The sequence below is a fragment of the Pelobates fuscus genome, chromosome 7, assembly GCF_036172605.1.
Source record: "Pelobates fuscus isolate aPelFus1 chromosome 7, aPelFus1.pri, whole genome shotgun sequence".
In the NCBI taxonomy this organism is placed as follows: Eukaryota; Metazoa; Chordata; class Amphibia; order Anura; family Pelobatidae; genus Pelobates; species Pelobates fuscus.
This window is the reverse complement of record NC_086323.1, coordinates 22256229-22280882: the sequence shown is the minus strand read 5'-3', so window position 1 is coordinate 22280882 and position 24654 is coordinate 22256229. Positions and strand designations below refer to the sequence as shown.

Genomic DNA, 24654 nt, shown 5'->3' with positions numbered 1-24654 from the left:
AATCCCAGGAAATTGGCAGTTTTCTGTGAAATGCAAACCACTACGTCAAAAAATAATTTCATGGTCAAATTGATACTTTGATTATTAATTTATTTAATTATGCAATAGTTGGAATGTTTGGTTTGAACCTCTTGACCATAAAAACACTCAGTTACTGCCACAGGAGTGACTGATTAGATATTTGCAAAGATAAGTTGATGGACAGACAGAAAGACAGATAGACCGATAGACAGATAGTGTAGGTACACATTTAAATAAGAGAACATACAATCTTAATGGTCTATTAAATTTGACAAAACAGATCACTGTTGGGCATGTGGCCCAATCAGAGTATGTTCTGAAAGTGTTTTATTGGGTGGACAAGCTATGCATCAGTTTAAGAAAAAGACGTCTTTTATCTATAGCTAAGAAAATCATAATTTATAATGTAGAATGGAATTACACTCCAGGATGCTAAGTGAATGAGATGAGCATGAGATCGGTTGACGCTGCTTCATCCGTCGGAAAAAATGTCTTTCTTCTAATAAAATTATTTTTTCATGAGTTGGAAGAAGAAGAAACAAATATTCATGTTAAGAGTAAATTGCTGCTTGCCAGGACGTTGTGTCTGTGAATATTGGCCGCTGTACACTGTATCTGACGCGCTAGTGATTGATGACATATCTGTGTGTGCAGTGCACCTGTTACTGGATAGGCATTTTTTTCAGATACACTACAATTTCCTTACTTACTTACTTCATCACATAATTTGTTACTTTAACTTAAAGAATTTACTGGAAATTTCATTCCAAAACGTGGGTGGATTTTATTTTTACAATACAAGAATTACTTATTTAACCACTTCATGACTGCAATCTCTCAAGGCTGCTCTGGTAAACCACTTTTCATGAAGGGCTATTAAATTCTAGCACACCAGTATCTCCGTTAAAATGTACTTTTTTTCTTAGAGAAGACATCAGTCCAGGCTTAATGGAACACTGTAGTGTTAGGGATACATATCAGTATTTTTAATGCTACTGCCCTGATGCCCCTTATGAATAAAGTCCTCCCCCCACCCCCCCCCCCCCCCCCGTATAAAAATAAATAAAAACAAAATAATTATAAATGAATACCACGCTGCTGCAACCTCCTCCGCATGATGTCATGGTATGTTACGAGAACCAGGAAGTAAGATTCTCGCATACACAGAGGGCTTGGAGGCATTGCTTGAAGCTGCATGTCGAAGCCTCTACTTAGTTTACTCCAGAGCTTAGGAGGGTGGGGGTGAGGCGGGGGTAGGGCAGGACTGAAGGTATTAGGACAACTTCATTAACATGAAGTTGTTAAAAATGCCTACAATATACGTTTTAAAGGGGGAAAATCCAAGGATATTTTCAAACTTGTTCACCTTCCCCTGTATTTTTTTTTTTTAAAATGTATGTCTGAAGTGTGAAATGAAATAAAATATCAAATATTTATTTATTTATTTATTATTGCCATTTATATAGCGCCAACAGATTCCGTAGCGCTTTACAATATTATATACAAATACAATTTAAAAATCCACAACTTTATTGTCCTTACACCTAAGGGTTTCCATCTTGGCTCCTTGTCGGTCAGGGACAGGAAGCATACAGAGAAAGGGAGGAATGAAACAAAGTTGCTATATATGTCCTCTTCATTTACATGCTGTGCCATGGCTGTGTCTGGATTTCAATGTTATTTGTTAAATCTTTTATATAAAATGAAAATAAAAATGGAACATCCCATAAAAATTTCAGCTGACCGTTACCTTTTAATATATTGTGTGTATTAAAAAAAAAAAAAAAAAAAAAATTGTAATGGTTGTTTATGTTAAATATTAGGGTGTAGAATAGGTGTTTTAAAGATCTCCAAATACCAAAAAAGGAATCCTTTTCATGAGGTATGAATTGGATATATGAGCAGGAGAATATTTGAAGATAATTAAAGGAACACCATAGCAGTAGCAATAGAAAAGTGTATTCCTAACGCTATATTGGACCTCTGCCCATAGCTAAATGTCCGCCCCCTGCTGTTGAAAGAGTAAAAACCCTTTTAACAATTACATCTTTCTGGCTCCGTCTCCATTTCCTTCGACGTCATGGCACATTAGGCCTTCCCCACAGAGAAAGCATTGAATCAACGCTTTCCGATGGGGGATTTGAAGATGCTGGTCATTCTCATTCAAAGCATGAGGGCTTCCATTATCAGTTCACAGAGTTAAACTCTGTGAAGACACCAGAAAGCGCCTCTAATGGCTGTCTGGAAGACAGCCACTAGAGGCGGAGTTAACCCTGTAATGTAATTATTGTTTTTCAGGGTTGCAGGGTTCAGGGACCAGGGACACTGCATGCAGACCACTTCAATGAGATGAAGTAGTCTGGGTGCTTGTAGTGTCCCTTTAAGTAATTATTGGTGTTATTCACTACAGTGTGAATTGACAGGAATTTAAGCAAATGTATTTACTAAAGTGAGAATTGAAAGTGAATTTAAATAGAATTTTAAATTTAAGATCACAGAAGCCAAACTGGAAGCATAGCTGACTTGGCGAATATTTCCAGTTTGGTTATTTGAGCTTAAATTTGAAATTCACTTTAAATTTACTTTGAATTCTCATTATAGTGATTAACCCTGAAAGTGAATTTCACAATTTCGGCTAAAACAGATGAATAAGAGAAATCCTCCAAGTCAATTAATTTTGAATTGACTCTGAATTACCAACAATTCTCAAATTAGTTAAAAAAAAACAAAAAAAACATATTGGGGTTATTTATGGAAATGAGAATTCAAAGTGAGTGTGACGGAACCCCGGTTGTTCGTGTATTTCCCCTATCTTTATTATGTATACTACCTTGTGTGTTCGTGTAAAATGCCTGCTGCCCGTTCGGGAGTGCCTCCACGAAGGGAATCCTATCCCACCATCCCGATTTAGTTCCATGGTGTTCATAGGACTGCACAGCACAAGTCCATCATTAGATGCGCTTGCACTAAGAACCAGGCACTAGGACCATGCAGCACTCTCTTCAAGGTCCTACGGTCTGGGTGCCAGCCAAATAGTCCCCTTCAGTAGTCCAATGGGCAGACCCTCCCCTTTTTCCAGATGGGCCTGCCTGTTGTGGGTCGGATCACTGTCGACGCCCTATCACACATTTGCATTATCCTAGTGTTGGGAAATGTAACATTATGGAGAGATACATTTTATTTTATTTATAAAATATTTTACCAGGATGTATACATTGAGATTTCTCTAGTTTTCAAGTATGTCCTGGGTATATATGTGTTTAAAGTGTGATTCTAGAAAGCGTATTTTAAGGCTACTGTTACTAGTACTCTAAAACTGAAAAAATAGACTCAGCTATCAGTGTGTCTTTAAGTTCATACATTTATACCTTGACTCTTACATTGTAACTGACTCTTTGAAATGGTACAGGCAGGGCAGTGTGTATGTGTGTGTGCTGTCATGTGCTAAGCATTGTGGGTATGAACACGTTATAAAAGTAGATGGGTGCACATTGTACAGATTATACGTACAGCATTTATGTTCAATGTCACTATGTGCTTCATAGGCCCACTTTAAGATTCCATCGAGAAGCAGGAAATTCTAATTTTGATAATTCCCTTCTATTAAAGCTAGTTCCGATGTGTACATTTACTTAAAGGACCACTCTAGTGCCAGGAAAACATACTCGTTTTCCTGGCACTAGAGTGCCCTGAGGGTGCCCCCACCCTCAGGGACCCCCTCCCGCCCGGCTCTGGAAAGGGGAAAGGGGTTAAATCTTACCTTTTTCCAGCGCTGGGCGGAGAGCTCTCCTCCTGCTCTCCTCCTCCGATCCGCCTCTTCTCCTCCCCGTCGGCTGAATGCGCACGCGCGGCAAGAGCTGCGCGCGCATTCAGCCGGTCACATAGGAAAGCATTCATAATGCTTTCCTATGGACGCTGGCGTGCTCTCACTGTGAAAATCACAGTGAGAAGCACGCAAGCGCCTCTAGCGGCTGTCAGTGAGACAGCCACTAGAGGACATAGGGGGAAGGCTTAACCCATTCATAAACATAGCAGTTTCTCTGAAACTGCTATGTTTATGAAAAAATGGGTTAACCCTAGAAGGACCTGGCACCCAGACCACCTCATTAAGCTGAAGTGGTCTGGGTGCCTAGAGTGGTCCTTTAAGAATTTGCAAAACATAGTTATTTTTCCATTTCCACATTTAGAAAATGTTTGCAGAATTTGGGGTGGAAGGGGACTCCACTTTGGGGCCGCTATTGTTTTCCCATTAGCCTCTTTGATCAGAGTGTTAGCATCCTTTTATGCCAAATAACTTCTCCACTAAATCTCCTAAAATAAATAAACATTAACGTCTTTCCTTCTACCGCATATTGCGTCTTTTCTGCCATATTAGCATTTAAAAGCTGTCTTTGCATTAATTTCCGACTCAATGTAAATACAGTGTTTGCTTTTTTCCCTCTGTGGAATAAACTGTCCGCTGCGTGCTCTGGGTACATAAAAAACTCCACCGCCGGCTTATTTGTGAGAGAATATCTTTCTATGGAATGTTCATCACCATCAGTTAAGCAGTAACATTCCACATGGTCCACATGGTCCAAAACGATGGGAATGAAACAACCTTGGCTCATTTTAAGGCCCAATTTAGCACAAATGATTTTGAAAATTAATGATGCTTAACGGAGAATTCTCTTCGATGTACAAATAGCCAGGATTTTAATGTAATTGCCATCTTTAAACAGCTGCCATATGTTGAGCTGTGTAGCTTTCTCTGTAGTGGCTGATGGGTTGTGATGACATCATTAGTTCTACCTTGTTAAATTCTGCAGGCGCCGTTACTATAGTGTTGATGGTGCACTCCCCTGGGTCATGGCTACTTTAATTATTTTCTAAATTTTGAACTGTACAACACTGAGAAGTGGAGGAATGATGAATTATATATTGTTATGAGGGGTATCTCCCTCTCTTTCTTATAGATCCTTAAAGTGGCTCTATCACCAAAATCCCCCCATCCCCAAGTCTATGTATCCCTCTCTTAAGCGCCCCTAATCCTCCCCCCCCCCCCCACAATGTTGACCTCTGTACTGGTGCTACTTACCTTTTTTCATTGTGCTGGTCCCGCCAGGTCTTCTTCAACAGCCCCATCATCTTGGAGTTTCCAAGATGGCAGCCACCAGAAATCTCTGCCTCTGCCCTCCCAAGAGACAAACCACAGGGAGAACTGACACACCACTAAATGCAATATGGCTGCAACCTCCAAGGTTACCTTCCCAATTACCATGTAAGGTCAATAGGAACTTGACAACCAATGACAAGAGTTGGCAAAGGATGCAGAGCAGATGTCAACACTGTCAATCTGCAGTTTGTACATCAGAGAAAGTAGTCCTTAAAGGGACACTAAGAAAAAAGGGGGGCAACCCCCTAAGGAGTCTAGAGTGTGTAAAGGGAACTTAATAGGGGGTAACCCTAGAAATAGAATACATAAAACACAAATAAATGACCAAATGGACATAAAATCCAGAGGACAAAGTAAAGTCCCTATATGAATATAATGTAATTAAAACTACATTTATTTATATATGTTTAAAAATGAACAGTAATTGAACCAAAAGGACAAAAAAAAACACTAAAAAAAGGAAACTTATAAATAAAAAATAAAGAGGAGCTCATAAGCTCTGAGTAAGAAATGGGGAATGATAAGATAGAGACAATTATGAATCCTAATTGTATATAGGTTACAAGGTAGTTGTGGTGAGTAAAAAAAAATACTCACAGAGAGTTTGAACAATATAATACCTATAGGATAGTACAGCAAGGGAATATATACAATGTAGCAAATAAATCATATAACCTAAGGATAGCAGAGAGATAATGTCTCTGAAAAACATTATATAGCTAAGTCTTCATTGAACGTGCTAAACACTGAAACGACTTCAAGGTCGCTGTCTGAAAAAATAATATTGTAATGTAGGCAAAAAGCTAGGTTGATTGTAAAACAGAGACAAGTATAAAGTAAATCCATCTGTTATCAGGTATTTGTGGAAAGTAGAAAAAATATACTCACAGAGAGGTTGAACCCAATAGCTTAGTTGCTAAGATGTATAATACCTATAAAATGATGCCTCAAGGGAATATATACAATGTTGCAAAAAATCCTATAACCAAAAAATTGCGAAAGGATACTGTCTCTAAAGAGAGTTTGTAGTTGAGCCTTCATTAAACTTGCTAAATGTTTAGTTGACTTCAAGGTCGCTGTCTGAAAAAATTATACAAAGAGGGCTAAATGTAAAATCAAGCAAAAAATGCTTTAAACAAAAGGCAAACCTTCAATGCTAACAAAACAATTGCCCTAATAATAAACCCTATTTAGGAGAGTTACCCCTCTAGAAATGTCTACAAATACTTTCACTAGCTAACCATAGTGGTAGCTAGTGAAAGTAGTGTGAGTTTAAAATAAAAATAGAGTAAGCCTGACACGCGTTTCGGCGCAGCTAAAGTGCCTTTGTCTGAGGCATTAAGGCTTAAAGGGACACTATAGTCACCAAAACAACTTTAGCTTAATGAAGCCATTTTGGTGTGAAGATCATGCCTATGAAGTGTCACTGCACAATTCACTGCCATTTATGAGTTAAATCACTTCTGTTTTTGTTAATGCAGCCCCTAGCCACACCACTCCTGTCTGTGACAGACACAGCCTGCATGGCAAGAAATGGTTTCACTTTCAATCAGATATAACTTATTTTAAAAGTTTGTATTTCCTGCTTATTAACTTGAACTTTCATTATACACAGGAGGCTCCTGCAGGGTCTAGCAAGCTATTAACAGAGCAGGATATAAGAAATTATAAATTAAAGAGAATTTGCAATAAATTAAGTTTAAACATTAGAAAGCTGTCAAAGTCACATGCAGGGAGGTGTGACTTGGGCTATAATAACAACGTTTTTTTTAACTCTAAAATGAGAGAGAATTGAGCAGTGAGACTGTAGGGACATGATCTATACATCAAAACTGCTTCATTAAGCTAAAGTTGTTTGGGTGACTATAGTGGCCCTTTAATTTTCTTTATGTATGGCTTAGAGTGGATTTGGACATGACAATACAGTAAAAATAAAAGTGTCAGAGCCACTTTAAGTTATTCTCATTACATTATGAGTCATATACTATTCTAGGTATCCTTTCCATTCATTCTTTCATCAAGGGAGGGGGGGTTGCTACACTGGACCTACAAACTACAGAAAACACCATAGGTGTGATTATTGCCTGTATGTAATCCATGGTTTATTAATAAAATAGTATTTTCTCATTCATAATAAAAGTCTTTTAATGCATCTGAACCATCCTTAATTTTTTTCCGATTAGTTAAAGGACCACTCTAGTGCCAGGAAAGCATACTCGTTTTCCTGGCACTAGAGTGCCCTGAGGGTGCCCCCACCCTCAGGGACCCCCTCCCGCCCGGCTCTGGAAAGGGGAAAGGGGTAAAAACTTACCTTTTTCCAGCGCTGGGCGGAGAGATCTCCTCCTGCTCTCCTCCTCCGATCCTCCTCTTCTCCTCCCCGTCGGCTGAATGCGCACGCGCGGCAAGAGCTGCGCGCGCATTCAGCCGGTCACATAGGAAAGCATTCACAATGCTTTCCTATGGACGCTGGCGTGCTCTCACTGTGAAAATCACAGTGAGAAGCACGCAAGCGCCTCTAGTGGCTGTCAGTGAGACAGCCACTAGAGGACATAGGGGGAAGGCTTAACCCATTCATAAACATAGCAGTTTCTCTGAAACTGCTATGTTTATGAAAAAATGGGTTAACCCTAGAAGGACCTGGCACCCAGACCACTTCATTAAGCTGAAGTGGTCTGGGTGCCTAGAGTGGTCCTTTAATAATGATCTGGATTTCCCCAGTACATGGAAAAAAATGAAATGCATGATTTGCCTGCATATTCTATTGCATACACAATATTGATTAGTACCAGAAAGAAAAAAAAATTCTTTATATAATTTCAATAATTTACCCAGTGCTTAAATAGTTAATTTGGTTAATTAGAAGAATATGTTCCATATTTCTTCACTGACCACTAATTTGACCGCATGCCTATGCTCTACGTCCTCTCTAGTTCTGTGGAAAACCAATAGAGTAATGTTATAACTTGGACACCATGGGTTGGTTGTTGAAGATACTTTTGAACATTGCACAATATTGCATTCCACATCATTTTAGAGGCAAGATTCTTAAACCTGTCTCAGAACTGTCTTCAATTAATGTGCTTGTTTTACTGGTTTCAATTTGCTCCATTTGGGGGGGCTTCGAAACCAAGTCTACAAAAGTCCAGAAACAGGGACCTTGCTCTCACCTCATGTTTTTACATTACAGCTGAACACTATGGAAGTCCCCTTTTCACTAGTGTGAGTATTCAGGGCTTTATAATCTAATGAACAGACAGTCTTAAAAAAAAAATCAAAAAAAAATCAGATAATATCCATTATCAGAGGCACTGAGCCAGATCACAGACATTTGTTTTTAGGGAGACTAAATTCCCTCCATTGGTTTTGGAAATCATTCTGCCATGCTCACTAAATGTTCATCACCCTCCCCCGTCCTTCTATAATTACATCTTTTGTTACCTTGGGAGAAATTAAAATCAATTGAAGAGAAATGGTCTGTTTAGATTACAACATGCTAATTACACTCCAAGGAGAGAGTGTCTTGTTGGAAGGCCTTTGATGTGGGGATTGTGGGACGCCCATCCAGGCTGATTCATGTCCTTTCCTACAAGTGTTTGGCAGCTGAGAATGCTCAGGAATTTAGTTACTTTGAAGTGAATCAGAAAAGCCCCAAAGAGAACCCATAAAGGGAATGTCAGATTCTTCTTTTTGCCTCATTCATGGCCATGGATGGTAACTGAAATGAAACCAGAGGGAAAACATTTTGGTTTGGTCGTGAGAGGGTTGATAGATGTTGGATAAACTTGCCGTACAGCAACATCTACAGCAGCACTTGTGCTTCAAATCTGGCATTACCTGTTGGGACTCCAAACCTTAACCGTCAAACATAACCAGTGGAAATAGACAGAATATAATTCGTCCACCGGTTATAATATATAGCACAATTCACCAACATGTTTTTCTGCATGTTGAAATTTTAATCTGAAGGAATATTAGAGGCGGTAATTTGTTGTAGCTGATGTAGAGTCACAAGACCTATTTGCACAGTTCAATAGTCCATATATCACCTGGATAGTATACCTGGGATAATCAGCAAGCACTGATTAGTTATACTGCTGTGCAGGGAGTTGGCAAAGCTACATTTGCCAATCTGTAGTGCATCAAGTTATGCAGTCATGTTCGGTATCCACTGATGCTCCTAGTATGTGTTTTATTCTCGTGGTTTTAAGAAGATCTATACCTGGTATGCTAGAACATCAGATCTTTTAAAGGTTTAACTCTATCTGTTCACGTAGGTTGGTGTGTTGGTCGTATTCATCACCAGGTACAAATATTACTCCAGAGAGACTCCAGATCATCCCAGACCTAGACCCTCACCACTGAGTCAACTGTACGATGTGGTGTTTAATTATATATATATATCCACTGTATCATTTCACATAGTGGGAGTCATGAGGATGTAATAACAGGGATACATTGCTGAGGAGACAAAAGCCCACAATCAAAACGTATGTAATGCTGATTGAATCAAGGTTCACAGGTGGGATAAGACTTCACCTTGTGGTACAGTACATTCTGAATAAATATATAGTAAGGTATTGCAACTCTTTTTGTTTTCAGGTACATATAATTACCATAAAAAAAAAATAGGAGAGGAACAGCGCTACAGTACTGATCACAGGGGAGAATAGAGCTGCACACCTGAGCGGAAGGGTAACCCTCAAACCCTTCAAAGAATGGAGAGAACAAGATACAACAAATACAGGGTGCGCTAAGTAGGACAATGAGAGATAATAAACAAAAATAATATAAAGAGTCTCTTAAAGTACAGCGAAGACCTGGAGTGTATATTCTTCAGTTCTTGCTTTGAATCCTCAGTGGTAAATATGAAATACAAAAGCAAAAATAGAGACCAATAGTGCAAAACTGTTTTAGGAAAGCTGGATCACGAACAACATAGAAGTAGAGAAGTGCCAACTCACAATTTAAAGAGCTATGCCCAGCTCTAGGTAAAACAGCATACAGTGGTATTTAATACTCCCCACATGTAGGATATAACTGGACACTTGGAGGTGTCTCCTCAATACTTCTTACAGCATTCCAGATAAGCATCAGCATATAAAATACATAAAAGGGGGAGAAACCCAATGGTGCAATAACGTAGGTTAACTGCAACTACAGACAACACTGAGGTCCTAAGAGTGCCAACTTACAATTGGGAGAGCTATAACCAGCTCTGAGTAAAACAGCATACAGTTAAACTCCCCACATGTAGGATATCCTTCTAGCGATGCTTGCAGTGCCGGTCTTATGAAAATAAAATCACAAGAGAGGGCCCATAGTGTTTACCGTATAAAAAACAGCAGTAAAAGGTAAAATGAAACGTACTTACAGTGTTCAGAGCAGCCACACTGCTCTATGAACCAGGCGTAGGTGGAATAATCCCCACCAGGGATTTCTTTTGTAGTACTGGATCTTTAAAATGATAAAAAAAAATCAGCCAGGATAAAACAGCAACAAATAAAAGTAAGTGTGCAAAATACTTTTATTGGATTCTTATAAAAACACAACGCGTTTCGCCAAAACAGGCTTTATCAAGTGTAAACAACTGATCCTGGCTATTCACCTTTTATAGGCAAGTAAAATGGCTTAAAATATGAAGATTGGCGCCAAAATGACGTCATTTCCGCATGACTGTGGTCACATGATTTAAAAAAAAAAATCTTTATTTTGTTTTTGTTTTATTTATACACATTGAAACAATAGAACAAGTAAAACAGTAGATAATGCTTGTTTTACAATATATTATATATAGGGACATTTGAATCCCATGCAGAACCTTTATTCAACTGAGGAAAAGTGACATATGGTGAAAGTAAAAGTAAGCATTTAAGCTTTGAACTTGAGGGTGAAAGGTCGCGAGGTCGCGGCCATTTTTAACTATGGGTGTTTTAAAGTGACAGGAGGTGGGCGGAGCCGGCAAATTGCAGAGCAGGGTGGTGTAGTTATGATCGCGTCCGTTTGCAGGACGTGATCAGAGAGAAGAGGAGGCGGTCCTAAGCGGCCGAAAGTAGGAGGGAGTGATTGTAATCACTCTTCTCACAGTAACAGGAAGGGGGATAGAAAATAGATGCAGGGAAGTGGGATGAATACGTAAGCGGCCATATTATAGTTTAGTGATGGGGGATAGGGGCAGGGTGAAATAGTGAAACATATATAAACATACAAACTTTATATGAAAATAAAAATAAATGGATTAAGCCATAGGAGCTAATAAATTAAAATAAAAATAGACCCTATACACAGATTATACATATAAATAGAGGGTAGTGGATAATAATAAGAGTACACTATCATGAGGAGAAAAAAAAGGGAATACTAATATAATATAGCATAAAGTACCAGTATAAATAATTATAAAAGATTATAAAAAATGAAAAAGGTCAAAGTCTGCATTTAGACCTTCAGGGGTTAATGTCTTCAAGTTAAAAACCCATTCCATTTCTGATTTTCCCAGAATATTTTTTTAATTATTATTTAAAATAATCTTAATGCCCTCTATAATAAAATTGATTTGGGATTGTGATATTCTTTTTCCTGCTTCGAGTATTTTTGTGACTGCTTCGCAACCTTTATCGTGAGGGATAATAGTGTAGAGGGATGTGACGTCGCAAGTCACCAGAATGTAGTCCTTCTGCCATATAAAATCATTAAAAAAGAGGAGAAGGGACATGGTGTCTTTTAGATAAGATTTCATATTTTTTACAGAGGGTTGGAGTAAAATATCGATGTATTTTGATAAATTAGATAAAATCGAGTTAACATATAATTACCATTAGTGGCTTATGTATTTTATTTTGGCTGCTTAGACCAGTAAGTGTCCCTGGGCAAGACCACTAACAATATATGTATCTGTTTACCTAAAATCATCATAGATTGTCAGCTTGTTTGACCAGGGCCTTTGTCAAGTCTAAATATCTCCTTTCTATAATTGTAAAGTATGTGGGTGCTATATGAATGCTGCTGATACAAATACAATGTAATAGTTCAAAAGAGCACTGCAACACTCAATAAATGAAGCAATACATTTTTATGTGAGACAAGACATTTCCCACATTTTCTATGAAAATTAAAGGCTGTTTTCTGCATGATGAAAAGGAAACTCTTGGCTCCGCTATCCATTTTTCTGCCAGAGAAGCTAGATTTGCAAATATGCTGTAGAGAAGCAGCTTGTTTAATGTGTTGGAGACAACTGTCTTGGGCAAGAGGCTAAACTCTTCGTCCTGCATGGTCTCTCTGAACTCCAAATTGTGAACCAGGACCTCTTCCTAACATTCTCAGACCACCTCATCAACCTACTCAATAATTTTCTGGAACCATTAGCACTGACCTTACCCTTTGTTTTTCTGCCCTTGCCCAATAGCTGTCGGCACAAGTGCAAATCTTCCCACGTGGACCTTGACCTCCAATGGGAATCAGCAAAATAGACGCATAGATATTTAATACAGCGTCTTTTCATTTCTCAGGCTACTCTGGATTTTAATGATTTCTCCCCCATCTATTTGATGTTTTTTGAGCTAATTGCCCTCAATGAAAAGTGTTTTGTTTTCAGCTCAGACTTGGCTGTGAGAAAACTCTCTTGCAGACTTGAAGCATTCCCTAGAAAGAATGCCAAAGATCTTACATAACAGAAGGGAATGGTCAGCCAAAATGCATGAAGTTTGGGATTGTTTTTCTTTTTTTTTCTTTTTTTTTTCTTTTTTTTTTTTCAAAGTCCAACCTGGCAATTTAGCCAACAGTTGGAGTAGCTTAATCTTAATTACTACTGTCAAAGGAATTTGGCTTTTCAATGTGAAATATTACAGTAGATAAAAGTGTAATGATTCATAAATATAGCAATCTATCGTGCTCCCATTATCGTAAATTGGAATGGGTATACGTGAATTCTATAGTTATAGTGGGTGCCAAGACTTGGGGGCTGTGAAGTCCCGTGACATCCTTTATTCCGATTGAAGTGGTAGTTATTGGCTATTTTCCATATAACCATCTGTACTAGTCCAAAGTAAAACCAGGGGGAAACACAGTTGATCTTCTCCATGAACTTTTAGTCTAGGCTTGGAAAGGGATGGGGGGGGAAGGGGGGGGCACCCCAAAAATGGCCATTTTATGCTTTATTTTAAGTTTGGTAAAAACTGTTTTTTTCGGGGGCGTGGCCTGGCACCTAATGTGAGCAGACGCACATAAACGAAGCTCCCCCTCGGCGGCATCAAAAACGGGTGAAAAAGCCTCAATTATCAACAATATGGGAAACAAAAGGAGACCCACAACTAACCTGAACACTCCGGAACCGGGAGCACCCAAAAACCCGGGTGTATTAGATAAGTACTTCCGAGACACGGTGAAAGTACTCGGAGCAGGTTTGGAGGACAGCCAAGAGCCGCCATCTTCACCACGCGGCTCTCCTCCAAACAGCCCGGAGGGGTCGGAGGATGCATCAGACCTCAGAATGGCGGACTTAAAAGAAATATTACAAAAATTACCTTCAAAAGACGACATTGCAGGCATGCTGGCGAAAGTGGAGTCATCCCTGCAGGAACAGATCACAGCTCTGTCATCCGATATCAGGCAAGTGAACAACAGGGTAGGTGACCTGGAGGAGGACAGGGACCAAATGCTAGACAGGATTATAGCACTGGAAAAGAAGCAAGAAAGCAGGGATGCCAAATTACAATATGTGGTAAGAAACACTGAGGATTTAGACAACCGCAGCAGAAGAAATAATATAAGAATTAGGGGGCTGCCCGAAACTCAGGGTTCCCCTGAAGACCTACACTGTGTATTACAATCACTGTTTAATAAAATACTGCAAAGGCCTGAAGACACACCTGTCATGTTAGATAGAGCCCACAGGGCACTGAGGCCTAAAGGCCTGCCCCATGAATCTCCCAGGGACGTAATTTGCAGAGTACATTACCACTCAGTAAAGGAAGCTATCATGAGAAGCGCCAGAGACTCTACAGAAATCATCTATAACAACACAAAAATTTTATTACTCCCAGACCTCTCATGGCTGACATTAAGGGGGCGCAGATTTCTAAGACCAATCACGCAGGCTCTCCAACAGGCCAATATTAAATACAGATGGGGATTCCCCTTCTCACTAACTGCCTCACATCAAGGCACACAAGCCACACTTTCATCAGCAGCAGAAGCAGAAGCATTCTCCCAACGACTGGGTATCCCCAACTTTGAGATACTAGATTGGTATGATGTTTCAGAAACAGAGACATTGCAAACACAGCAACAACAGCGTCAGGGCAGACAAGCAATGGAGACCCGGATAAGAACAGCATGGAAGACCCCACCAGTATCACCTTTCCTGAGATCTAGGAGACAGCCGATCACCCCGAGGAGAATTAACTGAACTCAGGATTACCCAAGTTTAACGAACTTAGCTCTTTGGTGACTTTCCACACTAGCCATATAGAACTGATCATATTTGAACCTCAGAGTACATCGTTTCAGGATGTGGTAATTATATCAGATTGGCGATAATCACACTCAGATTGACAAAATGTAATGTGATATATGTTGCACCCACTAGGGCTACACCTCCTCAGCTGTGATAACGCTGATTCCAGGGGTTCTCTCTTGACTAACACTGCCCCATAAGGTCACCCCGTCTCAGGTATAACACGAATGCAGCCAAGCCCAATACACACCCAATATATTAAACAAAAAATTGAACAAAACCCGCCGCGAGGGGAGCTGTAAAACCACTGGTATTTGAGCACCCAGAGCTCCCTTCCCACTATAGAAGTGTGGGAGAACATAGTTTATGACCAGATTCTAACCCACGACACCTCCGGTCATAAAATAGGACCACTGACGGTCCAGAGCGGTACGATATTGGCGATATCTTCTTTTCTTTTACTTTCTAATTATTCTTTGATACTCCCCTGAGCCAGTAGGAATCACTGGAATCTACTTGGGGAGTAGTACCGACTCCTTAGTAGGGGTCTGGACAACATTACTCAAACACTTTTATAATCGTTTAATTCTAGACCTCTATTACTCACGAGTGCGACCCACCCTTTGGTGGAACAGTCCCTCGTGGGATACTAAGTTACATACTTCTCCACTCAAGAATTGTAAATAGTTTTTAAGTTTAATTTCCGTTTTCAAGTTTTAGGTTTGGAATTATTTAAGATTGTGAACAATCGCGAACAGCCCATAGCAGAGACACTCCACACTCTCTTGCAAAACTCTCTCTAATATACCACAAAATCCACCTAAAAGTTACTGTTTGGAAAGCCCATACTTTCATAAAAACACTACAGACTACACCGCAGAGCATGATGGGCTCACTGAGATTCTGCTCCCAAAATGTTAGAGGGCTTAACACCCCAGAAAAGAGGAGAATGGTACTCACGGAACTTGCCAATAAGAGAATAGACATAAGGTTTCTGGAAGAAACCCATCTGAGAGGCCCAGACGCCCCTAAACTTAAGCACCCCAAATTCCAACATGTATATTATAATAACTACAATAAAAGCAAATCTAGAGGGGTAGCTATTTTAATAGGTAAAAATGTCCCCTTCACATACTCAAGACACGTTACAGATGCATCAGGCAGATACATTATCCTTCAAGGAATAGTCGGATCTGAACCAATCACACTGGTGGCGGTCTACCTCCCCAACAAACACCAATGCGGGGCTCTAAGGAAGATCGTGGCCAAGATCAAACAAAACACGAATGGGATGCTAGTTATAGGGGGGGATTTCAATGTCTCGCTAGACGCCAAGATAGATAGCACATCCCAGAGCAACCATCTCGCATCCACTAGACGTCAAATGCAACAAATTATACACACAAACCAATTAGCAGACTGCTGGAGGATTTTACACCCAACAACAAAGGATTACACACACTACTCAGCCCCCAATAAATCATATTCCAGGATAGATTTCTTCCTGACCTCGCATAGAGATTTGGGCTTAATAAAAGACGCTTCCATAGGACCAATGACATGGTCTGACCACTCGCCAATATACCTCACACTAAACATACCCTCCATTTCACGTCCTAAGGGTCTATGGAAACTTAATCCCGCCTTATTGCAAATAAAAAAGGTCAAAGACTCAATCAATAATTCACTTAGACTATACTTCAAGGAAAACCAAACCCCGGACACCTCAGCCTACACACAATGGGAAGCTCATAAGGCAGTGATAAGGGGAGAACTAATAAAATGGGGTTCACAAATTAAAAAGGAAAAAAACAAACGAATTAAGGAACTCATTGATAAGATTGAACAGATTGAGGGATCTCATAAACTCAACATCTCTGACCCTATATATTGTAAACTAATTGCCCTTAGGACCGAACTCAAATCCTTACTACAAGGAGAGGCGAAAAAAGCAATCTTATGGACTAAACACTTATATTTTTCCCAGGGAAACAGGAGCGGAAAACTACTCGCTCAGGCCCTAAAACAGAAACAAACACTCACTTACATACCCAAAATCAAACGTTCAGACGGGTCACTAGCACAAGTAACGGAAGAAATAGCTGAAACCTTCCGAGTTTACTATACCTCACTATACAATTTAAAGAGAAGGGAATCTAGAACTGAAGAAATCCAAAATTACTTAAAGAACACATTTGACGCAACGCTACCCCCAATAGCAGCAAGGTCTCTGGAAGAACCGTTCACCATTGACGAACTGAGACTGGCAATAAAACAGACCCCACATAATAAAAGCCCAGGCCCAGACGGGTTCTCAGCCACTTACTATCAGACGTTCCAAAATGAACTCAGCCATCAGTTCTTAGATGCAATAAATTCTATCCCAACACAATCTCATATACCAAGCCAAGCACTAGAAGCGACGATCACTCTCTTACCCAAACCAGGGAAAGATTTAGAGAACTGTGCCAGCTATAGGCCGATATCCCTTATTAATGTTGATGTTAAGATATTTACTAAGATGATGGCCACAAGGCTCAAACCCTTTCTCCAAACATTGGTTCACCCTGATCAGGCGGGCTTTGTCCCAGCCCGGGAAGCGAAAGACAACACTTCCAAAATTATAAATTTGATTCACCACGCCTCACAGACATATACCCCGACTTTACTCCTGGCTATTGATGCAGAAAAGGCCTTTGACAGGGTAGACTGGTCTTTCCTGGTAGCTACGCTTGAGATGATGGGGTTCAGAAACAGATGGATACAATGGATCAAAACGATCTACTCCCATCCCACAGCCCGCCTTAAGGTTAATGGTCAACTCTCCAAACCATTCAAGATAAGTAACGGCACCCGTAAGGGATGCCCACTATCACCCCTTTTATTTATCTTATCCTTAGAACCTCTGTTACAAGCAGTCCGCAAACATTCCGACATACACGGTATCCAGGTCCTTAAACAAGAGTACAAGGTCTCGGCTTTCGCTGATGACCTATTATTCACTATCACACAGCCACTACAGAGTCTCCCCCGCCTAACGAAAGTCTTAAACAACTACAGTAAGGTATCTAACTTCAAAATCAACACAGACAAGTGTGAAATTCTAAACATTAACACTCCCTCCCATCAAGTACACATTCTGCAGAATAAATACCCTTTCCAATGGGCTACCCACTCTATTAAATACTTAGGGGTACACATTACCAATACATACAAAACTCTATATAAAGCAAACTTCCCAGACCTACTATCTGCCATAAAGACAGACTTAGATAGGTGGGATAGACCCCACTTCCGATGGATGGGACGTATAAATATTATTTCAATGAATATCCTACCTCGCATTCTATACCTATTGAATACTATCCCTATCCACATCCCCAATGAATTCTTCCATGCGTTTCAGAAATCTCTCACTTCCTTCATATGGGCAAAAAAACGCCCGAGGGTAGCTTACCATATACTAACTAAACCCAAGGAGAAAGGAGGATTAGGCTGCCCAAGCATCCAAAACTATCACAGGGCAATACACTTAGGAAGGATATTAGATTGGTCTAGAGATGGAGAAAGGAAGGCATGGGTCGAAATCGAACAATCTCAGATACAAACATCCCTGAAAACACTTCCTTGGACTGTATCCACCAGCGGGGGGAGTATACCACAAGGCCTACCCACAATTACGGCCACCATGGAACTATGGAAAAAAATACACCTACACAAGGATTTCACCCCAACCCCATCCCCCAAATACCCCATCTCCCACAACACCTTATTCCCTTCAGGCAGGGATAGCAAAATGCTCAGCACTTTCAGCACCAAGTTGGGAACAAAAAATGTAACATTGAGGGACATAGTTTCAAAGAACGGACTTATACCCCTGATTGAACTGACTGACATTACACTACCGACAATGACGCAATCGTTCCACTATCATCAACTAAAACACTTTCTTAACAAGGAAGGGCTCTTAAATTGGAGACCCAGAGAGGAAACAATATTCGAGAAAATGTGTTCCCTGCCACCCAACACCAAAATAGTGACCACTTGCTACCGACTGATACAAGATAGCACAAACCAAGCGCTCCCCTGGTTCACCACCAGGAACCAATTTTGGTTCACGACCCCAATACAAGACACGATGTGGCAAAACATTTTCACTAAAATGATGAGATCCCACTCTAGCATTATGTTACAGGAAACGAATTACAAATTTCTCACACAATGGTATGTCACTCCTGTAGATGCGCACAAATTCGATATAAACAACTCACCAGTATGTTGGAGGTGCGACAAGGAACAAGGCACATACCAGCACATTTGGTGGTACTGCCGTAGGGTGGAGGGATTCTGGAGGGAAGTGGCAAGGGTCACAGGATTGATCAGCGGGATTTCCCTACCATTCACTCCTGAAAATCTACTATTTTTTCATTTTCCTATGTCCTTGAACAAATTTAAAAAATCACTTATGTATTTCCTATTAACGGCAGCGAAATCTGTAATAGCAAGTCATTGGAAATCTAACAGGAGACCATCTAGAAGGGACTGGTACTCGAAAATAGACGATATTCACAGGATGGAAGAACTGAGACTGTATACACTAGGTAAAACACACCAATACACAACCACATGGGAACCGTGGCGATCCTTTCTAACAACTAGATCCTAATACACACTTAAGTAGATAGGGGGAGAGAGAGTAACACGGAACATATACACGAATATACACGTGCGTACATCAAGTTATTCCGCAGAGAATACCACTCCAGGAGAGAGGACACATTGTAAAACTGTGAAAATGGGATAATACCAAGAGTTTTCTGTTAGTTTAACTATTCTGATTGTAAACCACGATTTATATTTCAACGAAATGTTTAAAGTTGTAAACTGTTTGTATTGCAAATGTCGAAAGAATACAGTGTAAGATGTATAATTTGTAAAAGCAAAATAAAAATATAATAAATAATAAAAAAAAAAAAACTGTTTTTTTCCAATAGTGTATAATGTAATAGAAAGTAGGATATGATCATGGCTACAACTATTCATAAAGATTCTCCCTAGAATTGAAGTGTGGCGGTATCCCAAGGATTACGGAATGCCATGCAGGGATACAATTCTACTTGTGACTAGGGCTGTTAGAAAGGTTAAAATGTTCTGCTGATATTACTGCCATTGTTTCAGAGCTGCAATCAGGAATACATGAATGATTCAGGAATACATAATTCTATTGCAAATCACTAGTTCCAAAGAAAACCTGGAAATAGAGACAGGTTCCTGAAAAGTCTGTGTTAGCATTGGAGTTATACATATCAGAAGGATAAATACAAGAAGAACTGGGGTGATTAGAACTGGTGGCTCAGAAGCAGCATTTGCTGACGTGTTAGACTCATAAAGGTAGATGTTAAGGTCATGATTTGATCAGTGGCTGATCGTCAGAACAGGCAATAAAGGTTTCAAAAACTTTTTTTTTTTTTTACTATTTAGTAGATATACCACCAATAAAAAACATAATTTTTCATTGGCATATATCTAAAACAGATTGCAAAAGCTGCAGATCTCTTGTCTGCAGCCTTTCAAAGCCCTACCCTTCTAACCCCGACATGACTTTCTGTGGTTGTCCAATCACAGGCTTCCCAATGCAGCTCAATGAGAAGGCAGGTGCTCTGGGCAATTGCTGCCTCTTGAGTTTAAATCTGCTGAGCTAAACAAACCAGGACGTAACAGGATCAGTTGTCTGAATGACAGCCAAAGATTTCTATTTAAATCTGCACTTTTTGTAAAATGAAAAAAGGTGTACACACTCTTCACACATAAAGCATTGAAGTAGTTCTGTGGATTGTCCCTTTAATTAAAGCCGATATCACAAGGCTGATGTTTGGTGGCCAAGTGTTTTCTGAGGAGCCTTGGCCATCTAATGGGTAATCCAACTGTGATAGGATGGACTTTATACAATGAAAATTGTGAAATAATTTTGACTTCAATTGTGATACATTCTTACATAGTGACTTTTTGCTTTCAGTACAGTTTTATTTAACAGGGAAATCAAGTGCAAATAATGGATGGATGGATTGATGGATTAGTGGATAATGGATGGATGAATGGATGGATTAAAGGACAGAAGGAAAGACAGAAGGACAAGCAGACGGAAGGATGGAATGAAGGATGGATAGATAGACAGAAGGATGGATAAATAGATTGATGGATAGATAGATCGATAGATAGACGGATGAATGGATAGATAGACAGAAGGATGGATAAATAGATCGATGGATAGATCAATAGATAGATGGATGGATGGATAGATCGATGGATAGATAGACGGATGGATGATAGATAGACAGAAGGATCGATGGATGGATGGATCAATGGGTGGATAGATGCATGGATCGATGGATGGATGGATCGATAGATAGACGGATGGATGGATAGATTGACAGAAGGCTGGATAGATCGATGGATAGATAGACGGATGGATGATAGATAGACAGAAGGATGGATGGATGGATGAATGGATCGATGGATGGATGGATGGATAGATGGATGGAAGGAATGACAGACAGACGGAAGGAGGGATGAGTGTATGGATGGAAATCGATACTAATTCTATGAATAGTGACCAATTCTTACATTCATCAAGTAAACTCAGCTACTTTTAGATTGAACTCCGAAGGATATCTCAGCAGTTGGAAAATTGAATGTCCTGTTTAACACACGTTGTTGTGTTCTGCTGAACTGAGATGATACTGCTATCATTCTGCACTAATTATCTCATTCTTTTTATTCTGCTAAACGTCTCCAATCTTCATTAAAGCATCGAAGAACCCAACCATCTCTTTTAAACTAATAAATACCTTGACAGCTAGGTAGATAGGTCTGCCGAGTTCTTCCTGAATTTTCTACATGACTTTTTAAGTTAATATCCAAAACTTGAAATAATTTAACAGCTTGAGTACCAAAGTGTATCTATCACCAACACACACCAAATAAAACCTTCAATCTCCCGGTATGCACTGGGTGGGCTATAGCAATAAATTAACGTAATTTATGATGTGATATATTTGTTTCTCCTGTTGGTATGGAAAAGCTGTATTAACCACCATCGCCTGAGCATTTTATTAATTGCCATACAAAATCAGCATTATTATTTTTTAATCAAAATATATTTCTTTTTTAACTTGTCCTGTACTAGTGCCCTTAGGGAAACAATTTACATGTCTCTGCTAGGTTTAATTTTCATAAGAAATTACTGTAACTGTCTAATTCACGTTGAGTTATTTCAAGGCGAAATGAATAGTGCACATTTAGCAGAATCACGCAATTCCATAAGTGTAGGAACTAAATCCTTAAATAAACTACATTTTACAAAAAGCTTGTTTTAATAGCTGAGGACACTCAACTGTAGAAGAGACCTTTATATTAAAATAATGTGCGCTCTGCAAAACAGCCATTAGCCTCCTTCACTTTCCGTTCCACTAATATTTATGTAAGAATACGGTGAATTAGTGCAGCATGTTGTGATTGGACTGAGCACAACGAAGTAATATTGAGTTATTATCACATATTTCTTGGCAGAAATGTTACCAACGTTTCATTCCTCAAATGAGCCTAATTATGGACTTTCTTAAAAAGATTTACTATACTAATGCCTCACAATATATATCACTTGATTAATGCTGCCCTAATAGTCTAATAGCGTGTGTATATATATATATATACACTAAATACATTGCAGTGAATTTACATACCCCCAAGTGTTCCTGTTTAGGAGGGACAGTCCCTATTTTGGACCTAAAGCCCTCTGTCCCCCTTTTCTATCTTTAGATTGTAAGCTCACGGGCCATCTAGCTAAGCACTTTGTATAAAAGAGCTGCAATGGCTAGGTATCAGCTGACGGGCAGGGCTCTCTCTACCTCTTGTATTTGTCTGTGTATATTGTACGTTCTCCACTAATTGTACAGCGCTGCGGAATCTGTTGGCGCTTTATAAATACCAGTGATGAAATAAAATAAAAATAATGTCCCTGTTTTGTAGGAACTCCATAGTATTGGCGTGTCTGAGAGTCTAACAGAGCTCCACAGCAATACTGTAAAATAATGAAATGAATCTTTATACAAGGTTTAATGTGTTAAAATAGCACCCCCTGCTTTTAATTTCATGCATCTCCTCTTTTGTGTCCCAGGACATGTTTTAAGAGTCGTCCACGAGGCTTATTGTCCCTGTCTCCCGAGCCATCACTATTATGGGCACAGGAGCAGCTAAATCTGTCTCAGCCCTTTTCTGATAATGCACCTAACCCATTCACAGAACTGTTCTCTTTGAAAGGAAACTCTTTATACCTTCAACAATCAGAAACTTTATCCCTGGCGATGGCGTGCTAAGCAGAATGTGGGATCAGACTCCAAAGAATGCTAGCGTTGTATAAGATATACACCAGGGTCGAGAGCATTGTGTATCAGATAAAAATGAATGGAAGGGGAAGCTTTCAGTCTACATTTTAGTGGGTGTAAAAGGGGAAGGGGATGTAACTGTTAATTTTCTTTCCGTCTGCTAAAAGATTTACTTCCAAAAGCTGTTATTTTGGCAGTTTTCATTCGTAAACGAATGCATTATCATTGTGTTTTGAATGATTAGGTAAGCTTTTTGGGAGAGTTTGAGATCATTTGAATAATTAATAGAACTCTCTGAGCACCATAACCACTACACAATGATATAGTTGTTATGGTGGATATCTTACCTCTAGTTTATTTTTTTAAAGGGACAGTCTGAGCACTAAAATCACTTAATCTTAAAGGAACACTGTAGCATTTTTCTGCAGTCTGTGCCAGGGATTACTTCTGTGCAGGAGCCGCGTGTGTACACATGCCCATTCGATCACAGCTTTCCTATGTTTGCCATTGAGCTCTGGGGACGCAGGCAAACGCTAGTATAGCGCGTCTGCCTCTTCTGTTAGCTCTGTGGAGCTGACTGACTTAGAAGAAAACCTTCCTAGCTGTGTGACAGATAGGGAGGTAATTGTTTCCCTAATTATAAAAATGCCAATTTCTACAGAAAATTTACAGTTTATGAAAACAGTTTATATAAAATGAATCCAGACATATAAAAAACAAAGAAAAACTTTACTTGCGCACTATCCCAGATCCCAATCCCTATGCACATTTAAATGACTGGAGGATTTTTAGTATCACTCCATCGGCCATTTAAGTGCAAGCTCACCTGTTTCGTCAAGACAAACCTCAATTGTGCTAACAATTCACCTTGCTGCTTTCAGCTAAAAGGCAAAACAAACGTATTAACCCTAGATTTTCTGTGATTGCCGAGCGAGGAGGGGGACACAGCTCAATGACAGAACACGGCAGTATATTCTCAAGTGTGGAGGTCTCTTAAAGAGTGTCACTTACTAATTGACCTAATGGAAGCGCCGGCCCTGGTTGTTTCTATTGGTGGAGTTGTAGAATTGTTCCAAATCAGCTATTTTGGCCTCAGTTTTACCATTCGGACATTGGTTTGCTACAATTCAGAGATTAATGACGCATGGGATATACATTCAAATTTCCAGTGTATATTTTCCAAATTCCCAAAATAAAGCAATTACCCAATAAGGATATGTTGCAGAAATTTCAACACTCCCTAAAGTGCAAAACAAAAACTCATATATATATATAATATTATATACCAGTAGGTCAAGGGTTAAAGGGACACTTAGTGCTCAATTCCAGAGAAACTCTAAGTCTGCCCTCAGTGGCTGTCTATCAGACAGCCACTAGAGGGCTTCCACCATAGTAACAGACTTTTGGACGGTTATCTAACGCTGTACATCCCAACATTCTGCATGAGGACCTCCAGCATCAGATTTTCCCCCATATGAAAGCATTTATTCAATGCTTTCGTATGGGGAGGTCTAATGCGCCCATGCATCAGGCCCCGCTCGTCGTGGGACTGAGGAGGGGGCGGCGCTGGGATCAGGTAAATAAATAAAGGGGTTTTAAACCTTTATTTAATCATTAGGAGGTAGTGCCAGGAATCAACTTGT

The 24654-nt window shown here is 39.7% G+C and overlaps 1 protein-coding gene across 1 annotated transcript in view; it reads left to right on the top strand.

The window, feature by feature from the left end:
- The window catches only part of TRABD2B (TraB domain containing 2B), a 263245-nt gene that overhangs the window by 156230 nt on the left and 82361 nt on the right, over positions 1–24654 (top strand). The gene's annotated exons all lie outside the window — the stretch shown is intronic.